This window comes from Mytilus californianus, unplaced genomic scaffold (assembly GCF_021869535.1).
Source record: "Mytilus californianus isolate M0D057914Y unplaced genomic scaffold, xbMytCali1.0.p SCAF_4, whole genome shotgun sequence".
NCBI classification, from domain to species: Eukaryota; Metazoa; Mollusca; class Bivalvia; order Mytilida; family Mytilidae; genus Mytilus; species Mytilus californianus.
Genome location: NW_026262690.1, coordinates 113,410,725 through 113,423,505, shown reverse-complemented (window position 1 = coordinate 113,423,505; position 12,781 = coordinate 113,410,725). Strand labels below are relative to the sequence as shown.

At 33.1% G+C, this 12,781-nt stretch overlaps 1 protein-coding gene across 1 annotated transcript in view; it reads right to left on the bottom strand.

Annotated features, from left to right (window-relative positions):
- The window catches only part of LOC127699100 (thyroid adenoma-associated protein homolog), a 202,207-nt gene that overhangs the window by 143,677 nt on the left and 45,749 nt on the right, over window positions 1–12,781 (bottom strand). The gene's annotated exons all lie outside the window — the stretch shown is intronic.

Below are 12,781 nucleotides of genomic sequence, written 5' to 3'. Positions count from 1 at the left end.
GGATTGGAATACTGTTGGATTTTACAATGTTGGAGCCACATGAAGCTTGATATCAAATTTAAAAAAGCTCATTTATAGTTTCTGAGAGAAATGTGACCAAAATGTTATGGGATAGATCAACATACCCAGGGGAAAAATTCTCTCATTGGCAATCATACTACACTCTTTCATTTTTATACTGATGGAAACACAGACAGATAATAAAATGCTCCGCTGTGGCGCAGCTTGATACGACCGCAGAGGTCGAACCCTGAACAGTTGGGGCAAGTATGGACACAACATTCAAGATTGATACAGCACTGAATTTGGATTGTAATTAAATATTTGACACAGCATAGGTTTCTGACACAGAATGAATGTGGTCTAAGAACTTAAAATTTTTTAATTTACCTATTCAAACCATATCATTATTATTTGCTTTTATATATAAATCAGAAATAACCAATTTAAAATGGAAAATTTTAAAGAAAAAAAAGGAAAAAAAAATCCCCCCCCAAATTTTTTGAACCCCCTTATAATTCATCACCCCCAAACTCAATCCCAGCCTTCCCTTTGTGGCATGGTACCTTGCAGTACAATTTCAGAGAGATCCATACACTTGAACACAAGTTATTGTCTGGAAACTAGAAAAATGCTTATTTTTGGCCCCGTATTGGCCCCTTATTCCTAAACGTTTTGGGCAATTACCCCCAAACTCAATTCCAGCTTTCCCTTAGTGATATGGAACCTTGTAGTACAATTTCATAAAGATCCGTACACTTACAAACAAGTTATTGTCATGAAACTAGAAAAAAAATGCTTGTTTTTTGCCCCTTTTTGGCCCCTAATTCCTAAAATTTGGAAGCAATTACCCCAAGATCAATCCCAGCATTCCCTTTGTGATATGGAACCTTGTGGTACAATGTCAGAGAGATCCATACACTCACACACAAGTTATGTCTGGAAGTTACAAAAATGCTTATTTTTTGCCCCTTTTGGGCCCCTAATTCCTTAACTGTTGGTACCATAACCCCAAACACCAATCCCCACCTTCCTTTTGTGGTATTGAACCTTATGGTAAAGTTTCATAGAGATCCATTCACTTAAACTAAAGTTAGAGTGCGAAAACCAATGTGTCTTCGGACGACGACGACGACGACGCCAACGTCATACCAATATACGACCACAAATTTTGTTTGCGGTCGTATAAAAACCAGTATACCAATCTTCCTTTCACAAGGTGATACTATTAGAATACTCCAAAAAATAGCCCAACAACTCACATAACAAGAGTGCACAAGCTGAAATGTCTCGCCTTCTTTACTAATCATTGATATTATGTTGATAGTCCTAAATATAAAGCTTTATTACAACTGTCACATAAACTTAACATTAACCAAGTAAACTAAACATTGACCAATGAACCATGAAAATGAGGTCAAGGTCAGATGAACCATGCTAGGCAGGCATGAACAGCTAACAATTCTTCCATACAACAAATATAGTTGACCTATTGCTTATAGTTTAAGAAAAACAGACCAAAACACAACAACTTAACACTGAGCAATAAACCTTGAAAATGAGGTCAAGGTCAAATAAAACCTGCGTGACTGACATATAGATCATAAAATATTTCCATACACCAAATATACCGGTAGTTGAACTATTGCATATAGTATTAGAAAAAAAGACCAAAACTCAAAAACTTAACTTTGACTACTGAACCATGAAAATGAGGTCAAGGTCAGATGACACCTGCCCGCTAGACATGTACACCTTACAATCATTCCATACACCAAATATAGTAGACCTATTGCATACAGTATAAGAAAAACAGACCAAAACACAAAAACTTAACTATAACCACTGAACCATGAAAATGAGGTCAAGGTCAAATAAAACCTGCATGACTGACATATAGATCATAAAATATTTCCATACACCAAATATAGTTGAACCATTGCATATACCCAAATGCCCAAATTTTGTCCGACTTATACGAGGGTCAAGACTAAATCCTTAGAATTTGGAGCTGAAAAGGGCCCCCGACTTATAGTAGGATCGACTATTAGGCGAGTTTATACGGTAGTATTAGAAAAAAAGACCAAAACTCAAAAACTTAACTATAACCACTGAACCATGAAAATGAGGTCAAGGTCAGATGACACCTGCCAGTTGGACATGTACACCTTACAGTCCTTCCATACACCAAATATACTAGACCTATAGCTTATAGTATCTGAGATATGGACTTGACCACCAAAACTTAACCTTGTTCACTGATCCATGAAATGAGGTCGAGGTCAAGTGAAAACTGTCTGACAGGCATGAGGACCTTGCAAGGTACGCACATACCAAATATAGTTATCCTATTACTTATAATAAGAGAGAATTTAACATTACAAAAAATCTGAACTTTTTTTTCAAGTAGTCACTGAACCATGAAAATGAGGTCAAGGACATTGGACATGTGACTGACGGAAACTTCGTAACATGAGGCATCCATATACAAAGTATGAAGCATCCAGCTCTTCCTCCTTCTAAAATATAATGCTTTTAAGAAGTTAGCTAACGCCGCCGCCGCCGCCGGATCACTATCCCTATGTCGAGCTTTCTGCGACAAAAGTCGCAGGCTCGACAAAAATGGTCAAATCAAAATGAAAGTATAATATGGTAAACTAAAAACTAAACACAGAGAAGTTACATTCACAAGGTATTATTGTCACAATATTCCAAAATATAAACAAAGTTTCATAACTCCTGTAGAAATGATCAATTCAGAAGGGTGTACAATATTGTCAACTACACATAACGGCAAACAATTCTAAAAAGTTTGACAGTGAAAATGGTGTCCAAGTTGTCATATCAAATTTTTTTTATCCCCATTGATTTGGTTATAATTATAAATTAACTGTGTACTAAACTTTGAATTTTTCGAAATACTAAGAATTTTCTACCCCAGGAATAAATTATGTTAACTGTATTTGGCAAAACCTTTCAGAATTTTGGGTCATCAATGCTCTTCAACTTCACACTTTTTTACCTCTTATACTTTTAGACTTGAGCGTCACTGATGAGTCTTGTGTAGACGAAACACATGTCTGGCATACAAAATTTGAATCCTGGTATCTATCGTGAGTTTATATTTAATTACAATGTCAAAATTTCTTGCTTTCCTTATAATTTTCTATTTGCACGTCACTATAAAAGATGTCACATAAAAAGAACACATCTTTTTGTAGATCATTGGAAAAGAAAAATTGAACAAGTCTAACCATCGTCTGAAATCATTAGAGAAACAGAGTCCACCACAGAATCCGGTGGAATAGGATATTTCTACACTCTTGACAGTCAAATTCCACACTAAAAACTATTGGCAAACCTCAGGTTTTAAATTTGAATTTGTTAATCCTTTAATAACCCTTGCTGTTCATGTAACAAGTGACCATAGAATCTTAATGGGTGTTAGAGAGAACCAACCAAATTTCTTCCCTGTAAATGGTCCTAGACAAGCTATTATGATGAATATGGATGGAACAAAGGTGAAAGTGTACCACACAGACAATAAAGGGAAATCTATATTTACTAATCCTTACAGAATAACTACAGACAATGTCAATAATATTTATGTCATTGATCTTCTAGATGAAGACTTGAGAGGTAGGATAGTGGCATTAGATAAAACAAATGAAGTGAGATGGATATACAGTGGCAATCTAGATATAGAAGAAGGACACACGCTCACGCCTAAAGATTTAGTGGCTACAAAATCAGACAATATTATAATAACAGACAGTAAGGATCACATGATTCATATCCTGAACACTTCAGAACAGTGCATTCATTACCTGAACACTAAGGATCAGTTAGGTATTGTAATACCATACTCTGTAGACACTTACAATACAAGTACACTGTACATGGGCTGTGGTAAATACAATACTGATCCTGCTGAGGCCAAAATATATACCGTTCAAGTTTGTGGATTCTGATTTATTGATTTAGATTACTGCCTTAGTCTGTAACTATTTATGTATTTACAAAATTAAAATGTATTTCAAATTCACAAATTATTGTCTGATTTTTAAAGCCACTATTGAACAAGTATATTAAAAAATGACAGAACTTTGAAAGACTTTATTTATTTACAGCTTTTCTAGACTTGGGGCAAGTCAGTGCATTCACTTGTCTGTTTGTTGAAACAATATGTTGACCTGTAGATGCCCTTGATTTTATGTGTTTTAGGGTTGCTGTCTAATTGACATATAACATATTGGTCTTTCTAATTGTAGAATAATGGATGTATTTTAGGAATTGCTGCATACCAATTATGCTTACAAAATTTAAAATTCTGTTCTGTTGTTTGTTTCTGCATTATCTAAACCAGAGCAAACATTTTCAAATTTTTAGTGTATATAGATCACTTCCAAGTTCATGTATGAATATGAAACTATTCTGTGATTATTTGACTTCAGGACAAAACATCTTTAAAAGTGCAGATGACACATTTTTTGCATAATAGTCTAGAGTAAAAATATTCTAGCAATTTAGTAAGTAAAACTAAGTACGTACCCTTCTATCATATCTATGCTGATGTTTCAAAATTATATATCAATGAAAACAATATTGTATTTGTGAAAAGTGCACTTTCACTTTGAAAATCAAAACCACAACAGAAAAAATTTATATTTGCAATATAGGGAGTAGTTATTTCACAACAGCATGTTAACCTATTTATAGATCTTGTCTTGCTGATCTTTTTTGCTGTTTACAGTCTTTCTTTATCCCCAATAACACAACAATGGGCAAACATTAAAGGGCAACTCATATGAAGATTTACTGACTATTTTGGCCATCTTAACATTTTGAATATCTTAACCTGCTGATCATTTTTGATTTTTAAAGTTTCTATCTATCTATTATAATTTTCAAGATAATAGGCAAACATCATCATTTAAGGGCAATAATTTCTACAACAAGGAGTTAACTGATGTTTTGGGCATGTTGACTTATATGTAGATCTCAGTGTCTTGCTGATCATTTTTGCTGTTTAAATTTCTATCTATCTATTATAGTTTCAAGATAATAGGCAAAAAAGCACACTGTAGGTAAAATTTGTCATTTAGGGGAAATATAAAGAGTTGACCAACTATTTTGGCAATATTGACCTATTTGTAGATCTACTGTCTTGTGGATCATTTTTGCTATTCAAAGTTTATCTCTATCTCTTATAGTTTTCCAAATAATAGGCGATAATGCAAAAAATCATTTAGAGACAATTACTCATATAAAAGTCAACTGACAATTTAAGCCATGTTGGCATATTTGTTGATCTTGTCTTGTTGATCATTTTTGCTTTTAAAAGTTGAAAAATCCTTCTGAAAATGTTAACAGCATAGACAAAATAACCCACCAACTATCAAAAATATTTTCAATATATTCTTTGAAGGGGCATTATCTGTCAAATGCATGTTCACGATTTGACTCAAATTCTGATATTTGATTTATAACATACTCAAACATATATCCAAATTACACTAAGTCCGAAATAAACAATTAACAATGCACAGACTCGATAAAATATATCAACATTTCGTGTGTATTTTAGTCTAGACGCCATCTAATTAACCATCAAGATGACCTCCGAAGACTGCCGTCGGTGACATAACCCAATATAAACATAAACATAAATATAAATAGATAGTGTCCTTGTGCAATTGTACTTTTCTAGGGCTGTTTGATTTCATGTTATAGGTTAAAAAAATAATTTAATCATTGTTTTTACCTGAATAAGAATGATTTTTTGTGGATCGAATCTGTCAAAGAAATGGTTCATCCTTGTTTCACTTTCAATGTTGACATTCTTTTCCTTTTAATGGCTGAACATGACTAATACATGCATAACCAATCTCTAGCTAATGGGTTAAATTGAAGGTCACATGAATACGGATTCAATGAGGTCAAATCATTCACTTGCAAGTGAATAATTCATCAGTGGTGTTTCTTAGCTTATTTTAGCTCAAAATTGAACTAAAAGCGAATTATTATTTCACTATTTCACTTTCATTAATGATTGAACAAAAAAAATCATATCTTATTATTTTTCATATCTCGTAGCTAATGCTCCTTTAAGGTTGCATTTTTTATATGTTGTTCAATAAGTATTGCATATTAGGCTTTGCTTATAAAGATGTTGTTTGATTAAATTTTGCAATATCAGAATGAGACATTGGTTATAAAATGACCAAATTAGTTTAACAAATTTTATGTCCTGATAGGCTTAAATTTGAAAAAAAAAAAAAATAATTTAACAAATTTTAGGATAGCAGTATTTTCTGTAAAAAAAAAACAACCTATGGAACTCTGATAAAACAATAATATCCATTATCCATAAAATTATATTCTTGTATTACAAATTCCTTATTCTTAGAAGTGCTGCAAGCTTTCTTCCATGTAAATCTAAAAGAGAGGTTGAAGATACCACAGGGATATTCAAATTCATAAAGTCCCTAACCCACCAAAAACTGAAGGGAAAGCAGACCCTGCTCCACATGTGGCACCCATTGTGTTATTCATTTAAGTTTAAATTCAGTGAAAATCTAATTTGGTGATGTCACATTCCAGGAAAAGCGAACAAAACTTCATGACAAAAGAGATGATTTCTGCTCCCCAATTGTGAGCTTTCCATTTCTATGTAGCAACATTTCATCAACACCTGCATTTTGAGTATATATCTCCTAGTTATTACAATATTCCAGAGCTTACATTTCCATTCAAAATTTCCATGATTGAGGGTTGCTGAAGGAAGCTATTAAACCATCAGTTCCAAGTGGTGAAGTTGAAGTCATCCCTTCAAAAGTTTTATGGACACCATTATGAATTGGTTGACCATTATTGAATATCTGTTTTACAGACGACAACAGATATGTTCCAATTGTCATAACCACATGTCCTCTTTTACATGATTATGAAATCACCCAACTAGACTGATTACTAAATTTGTTCTTACATGAGCAACACAACGGGTGTCACATGTGAAGCAGGATCTGCTGTCCCTTCCAGAACCTGACTTTACCATCATTTTTTAGTTGGGTTTGTATTGCTCAGTCTTTAGTTTTCAATGTTGTGTTTTGTAGACTGTAAAAGACGTCTTAAAGTCATTTTTAGGTTTTTGCCATGTCAGTTTGTCTTCAACTGAAAGAGTTTGAATATCCTTTTTGTATCCTCCTCCTCTTTTGTATAACGATTAGGATTTTATGATACCTTTATCATAAGCTTTCTTGGAACAGTGCTTTTATTGCTGTTCTTCATCACAAAGTCAAAGTGAGGCCTTTAATATGGAGCAAAAACTCACTTTACTAGCTTCCTCCGCCAATAAAAACTGACCACCAGGATATAGCCAATAGTGCTAAAAGTGGTGTTAAATACCAACAATTTATCAATTAATCTTCAATGAACAGAAGTAGCATGATCGACATTGTTAAATACAGAAACAATGCAAATATATAGGGCACATCAAGGATATAAATATAAGTTAACTTTGTAGGAAAATATGTAATAATAGGGCAAATCATATTGGGACTGCAATTCATTTTCAACAAACAAGCTAGCTGAACACAAGAACATACACACATTTGGTGACAGCCACTTTGATTTTCAAGGGGGAGGGGGGTTACCAGTGAAATTACCACTATTCAGTATATATTTTCAGAAACATTGACAATAAATTATTACTCTTAAAAAAAATTGCATTACATTTGACATAATTTCATTTCTTATTTTCAGAAATTTTATGATAACTTTTGGCTCAAAGTACTAATTTCTGGACATAAAATTATGTTAGTTTCCTTATACAAACCCATTTGTGATGTGTCAAAAAGATAACATTTGACAAATTTTTCTGGTTTCCTGATTTCAGAGATTTAATGATAAAAATCTTAGTTTTTTACCGCCTCATAATAATAATTTCTTGTTTCCTTATACAATCTTGTTTGTGATGTTTCAAATCGATTTCCATGTGACATATTTTCTGGTTTCCTGTTTTCAGAGATTTAATGATAAAACTCTTATACAAACGATGTATGTGATATTTCAAATAGACATTGTAGTAAAAAGTAAAATCACAAAAATACTGAACTCCGAGGAAAATTCAAAATCAAATGGCAAAATCGAATGATAAAACACATCAAACGAATGGACAACAGCTGTCATATTCCTGACTTGGTACAGGTATTTTCAAATGTAGAAAATGGTGGATTGAACCTGGTTTTATAGCGCTAAACCTCTCACTTGTATGACAGTCGCATCAAATTCCATTATATTTACAACAGTGTGAACAATAAATAAAGGCAACGGTAGTATACCTCTGTTCGAAATTCATAAATCGACTGAGAAACAAACAAATCCGGGTTACAAACTAAAACTGAGGGAAACACATCAAATATAAGAGGAGAACTACGACACAACAGAAACACAACATTAAAATGTAACATACACAGAAACGAACTATAATATAACAATTGCCATTTTCCGGACTTGGTACAGGACATTTTAAGAAAAAAATGGTGGGTTGAACCTGGTTTTGTGGCTGGCCAAACCTCCCGCTTTTATGGCAATGTTAAAAATAACATTAAAATGACAACATTACATGACAGGACTACAATACAAATAAATGGGAGAACATATAGGACAGAGAAACATACGAATAATAGCTAGCAAAAGGAACCAGGTTTAAAATTTAATACGCAAGACGCGCGCCTCGTCCACACAAGACCAACCAGCGACGCCCAGATAATAAAAAGTACGAAAGCCAAAACAAGCACAAAGCTGGAGAGCATCGAGGACCAAAAGCTCCAAAAAGTTGTGCCAAACACGGCCAAGGTTATATGTCAAGGACAAGAAAATCCTTAGTATTTAGAATAATTCATACTTTTGCAAACAGTAAATTTATAAAAATGACTATATAATAGATATACATGATAACACCGAAGTGGTGACTAATTACAGAATAAAAACGGATACATAAAACAAAATAAACCAGCACATAAAAATTCACAGCTGAGTTAGCCAAAGAGACATAATAACAAAGAAGCACAAAAAGAATCAAGATGTTCCTCCATTCATGACATAAATATTAAAAATTCCAAGTTTTCATTAATTTTTTTTATAAAAAAAAAACCGATGATTTTAACCAAAATCGTCCATTCCCCCCTTTATAATCTCGGTAGACTTAGTAAAACAAATATGACATCCTGGACACAATAACACTCAAGAAGTTAAATTCATAGATGTTAAAGCATGTTCTGCGTAGATTTACTGGGGTATATATAACCCACAGTCATTTAGGCAGGGTCAGATAAATCCTACCAGACAGACATGTGCACCATACAATCATACCATGCACCAAATATAGTAAGCCTATTGCTCATAACATCTGACATAATTACGAAAACTGAACATTGACCAATGAACCATAAAAATAAGGTTACAGTTAGTAAACCATGCCAGCAACATGTACACCATACAATCATTCCATGTACCAAATATAGTTGACATGTTACTTATAGTATCTGAGAAACAGACATAACCATTAAAACTTAACATTGACAAACAAAACATGAAAATGAGGTCGAGGTCATATGATAGACTTACATGTACACATAACAATCATTCCATACACCAAATATAGTTTACCTATTGCTTATAGTATCTGAGATACATAGGTGACCATGAAAACTTAACCTTATACATAAATATGGTTTTTTTGCTTATGTTTATTTTAGTACATCAATTATATTTCTGTTTTTGAAGGCTAATTTCAATGAACATTAATTATAATTTTTATTGCTAATCACATTGTTTTCACTGTTGAAATAAGATCTAAATAGAAAAAAATTGAAAAGCAAACTCTTCCAAAATGGTTATTAAAAACCCCATTTTCAGCACTATTGGCTATATCGTTTTAGCCATCTTTTATTGGCAGAGAAGTCAGAGTGCCCAGAGAACCACTGACCTTTGGCAGGAAAACTGGCATCCTAGTCAATAACGATTGGAGTAAAAAACACCTGGATGCCATGTGTGGGGCTCAAACTCAAAACATCAGTGTTGACAGGCTAGTGATACAGTAGATGAACTAATAAGATCATTTGGCTACCGAGGCCCCTGCAATGCTAACACAATTGTTTATCACCAAAAATTCAACTAGTCAAGTAGAGTTCATTAATGGATGTAAGTAGATGGACTTTAATTTTGAGTTCTGCATCAAGTGAAGGAGATCTGTTCCTTGTTTAAGTGTTGTCTCTTTTTATCATATTTTTATTCTATCTCTCCCCTAGTACATTTTGTACTGTCAATCAAATTATTTTCAAGTTGTGTATTGTTTTTTTTTTTTAAATAATATAATTTTATTCAAATTTCCTGTTATACAATATCCCTAAGCAGCCCAGGGAGCAGACTTAGGGAGCCCTGTTTTATAACATTCTGCATTTGCCTAGCGGGAACAAATGGCATATTTCAATGATAACAAAATTCAAAAATTTAAAAATCAAATTATACTCCAATATTTCACCTTTTTCAAACACAATTGACATAGATACATTATCAAAAAGTAAAATAACAAAAATACCGAACTCTGAGGAAAACTCAAAACGGAAAGTCCCTTATCAAATGGCAAAATCAAAAGCTCAAACACATCAAATGAATGGATAACAACTGTCATATTCCTGACCTGGTACAGTTATTTTCTTATGTAAGAAATGGTTGATTAAACCTGGTTTTATATGTAGCTAAACCTCTCACTTGTAAAAGGACAGTGAGATGTTTTCTTAGGGTTAATTTCGCAGTAAAATGCAAACATAGCAAAAACTAGAAACACACGAAATTTTCCGATATATGGTAAGCTGAATCAGTCTGATCAATCGAGTTTTTCCTTGGAGTACACAATATATATGTATTTTACAAACATCTTTTATCTAAAAGGGTTCAAGATTGAGAAAATTTAACATCAGGAAGACACTCACTCACTGTGTATGTATAGGATATAACACAATGACATGTCTGAGTAGTAATATCCTATTTACAGTAAAGTCATCAAATGTTAATAATTTGTTCCCTGTAAGTATAGTATGTAATATAGATACAATAAATAAGCGTTGATTCTTGAAAAAGAAACCATGAGCCCGGAGGGCGAATGGTTTGTTTTTCATGAATCAACGCTTATTCATTTTATCTATAACTTAAACTATTGTGTTAATGTCTTTTCAAAATTAAAGCCTTTAAAGCCTTAAAGCCTTTTCTTAATTAGAAGGTATTGTAAGTGAGTTTAAATAACCATGTTATCACAGAGATATGTCTCGCCTTTTTGTAATTTTGATAATGCAAATGTTGAAATTAAAATAGCAATACTTTAACATTTAAGTTATGCAAATATTCAAAGTCGATGAACCATGACTGAAGGTACATGGCTAAACAATCTCTATGGAATGAGATGTGCCAATGCTAATACAACTGCATACCAAATACCATTGACTTATTATAAGTCGTTCCCTTTAAACAAACCTAAACACAAACATTAACTTGTAAACTATGTAAAAGTTTCAAAGTCAATGAACCATGATCAGGGGTGGGGCTATATAATCTCCATGGAAACGATACTTGCAAATGCCAATAAATTTGCATACCAAATATCATTGACTTAACATTAGCAGTTCATCTTAAACTGATCTAATCACAAACTAATACATGTAAACTAAGCAAAAGTTTCAAAGTCATTAGACCATGACTGAGGGGGCGGGGCCAAATATTCTCCATGGAAATGAGATGTGCTAATGCTTATACAACTGAACACCAATTAACATTGGCCTACCACTAATGGTTCCCCTTGAACTGACCTAATCACAAACTAATACATGTTAACTTAGCAAAATTTTCAAAGTCTATAGACCATGACTAAGGGGGCAGAGCCAAATAATCTCCATGGAAATGAGATATGCCAATGCTTATACAACTGCATACCAAATATCATTAACCTACCACTAGTGGTTCCCCATAAATTGACCTAACTACAAACTAATACATGTAAACTATGAAAAGTTTCAAAGTCAATAGACCTTGACTGAGGGGGCAGGGCCAAAAATTCTCCATGGTAATGAGATGTGCCAATGCTAATTCAACTGCATACCAAATATCATTGACCTACCACTAGTGGTTCACCATGAACTAGACCTAATCACAAACTAATACATTGTTGACGCCGTCGCCGACGCCGTAAACAGCATACCTATGTCTCGCTTTTTGACTCCGTCAAGGCGAGACAAAAATACAAATATAACACAACACTTCTGCCTAATAAATTATCAGGCATCTGAATATTACCTGTGTTTACATAGTAAGACACATTCGAACTTATTTCTAATAAAATTGAGAATGGAAATGGGGAATGTGTCAAAGAGACAACAACCTGACCAAAGAGCATATATAAAGTATATATAATAAGTATGTTACCGAAATTTTTAACAAGAAGCCTAATTCTAGGCACATCACGATTTACTCACATAGGAATTTGCGAATAAACATTTGTAAAATTATGTAGTAAAACAGATGAAATCTTACTATATTTATAAAACAAAAATGGACAAATTGAATGTAATCATTTTCGTTTCAAATATGTGAAATAACCAATAATAATCCAAAAATAAACGATAAAACTCGCTATTATTACAAAAATATCCACAATAACATACAAAATAAGAAAAAAACAGAAAAACTAAAGAATAGGGACAACAAAGAGAATACAGGGATTCGA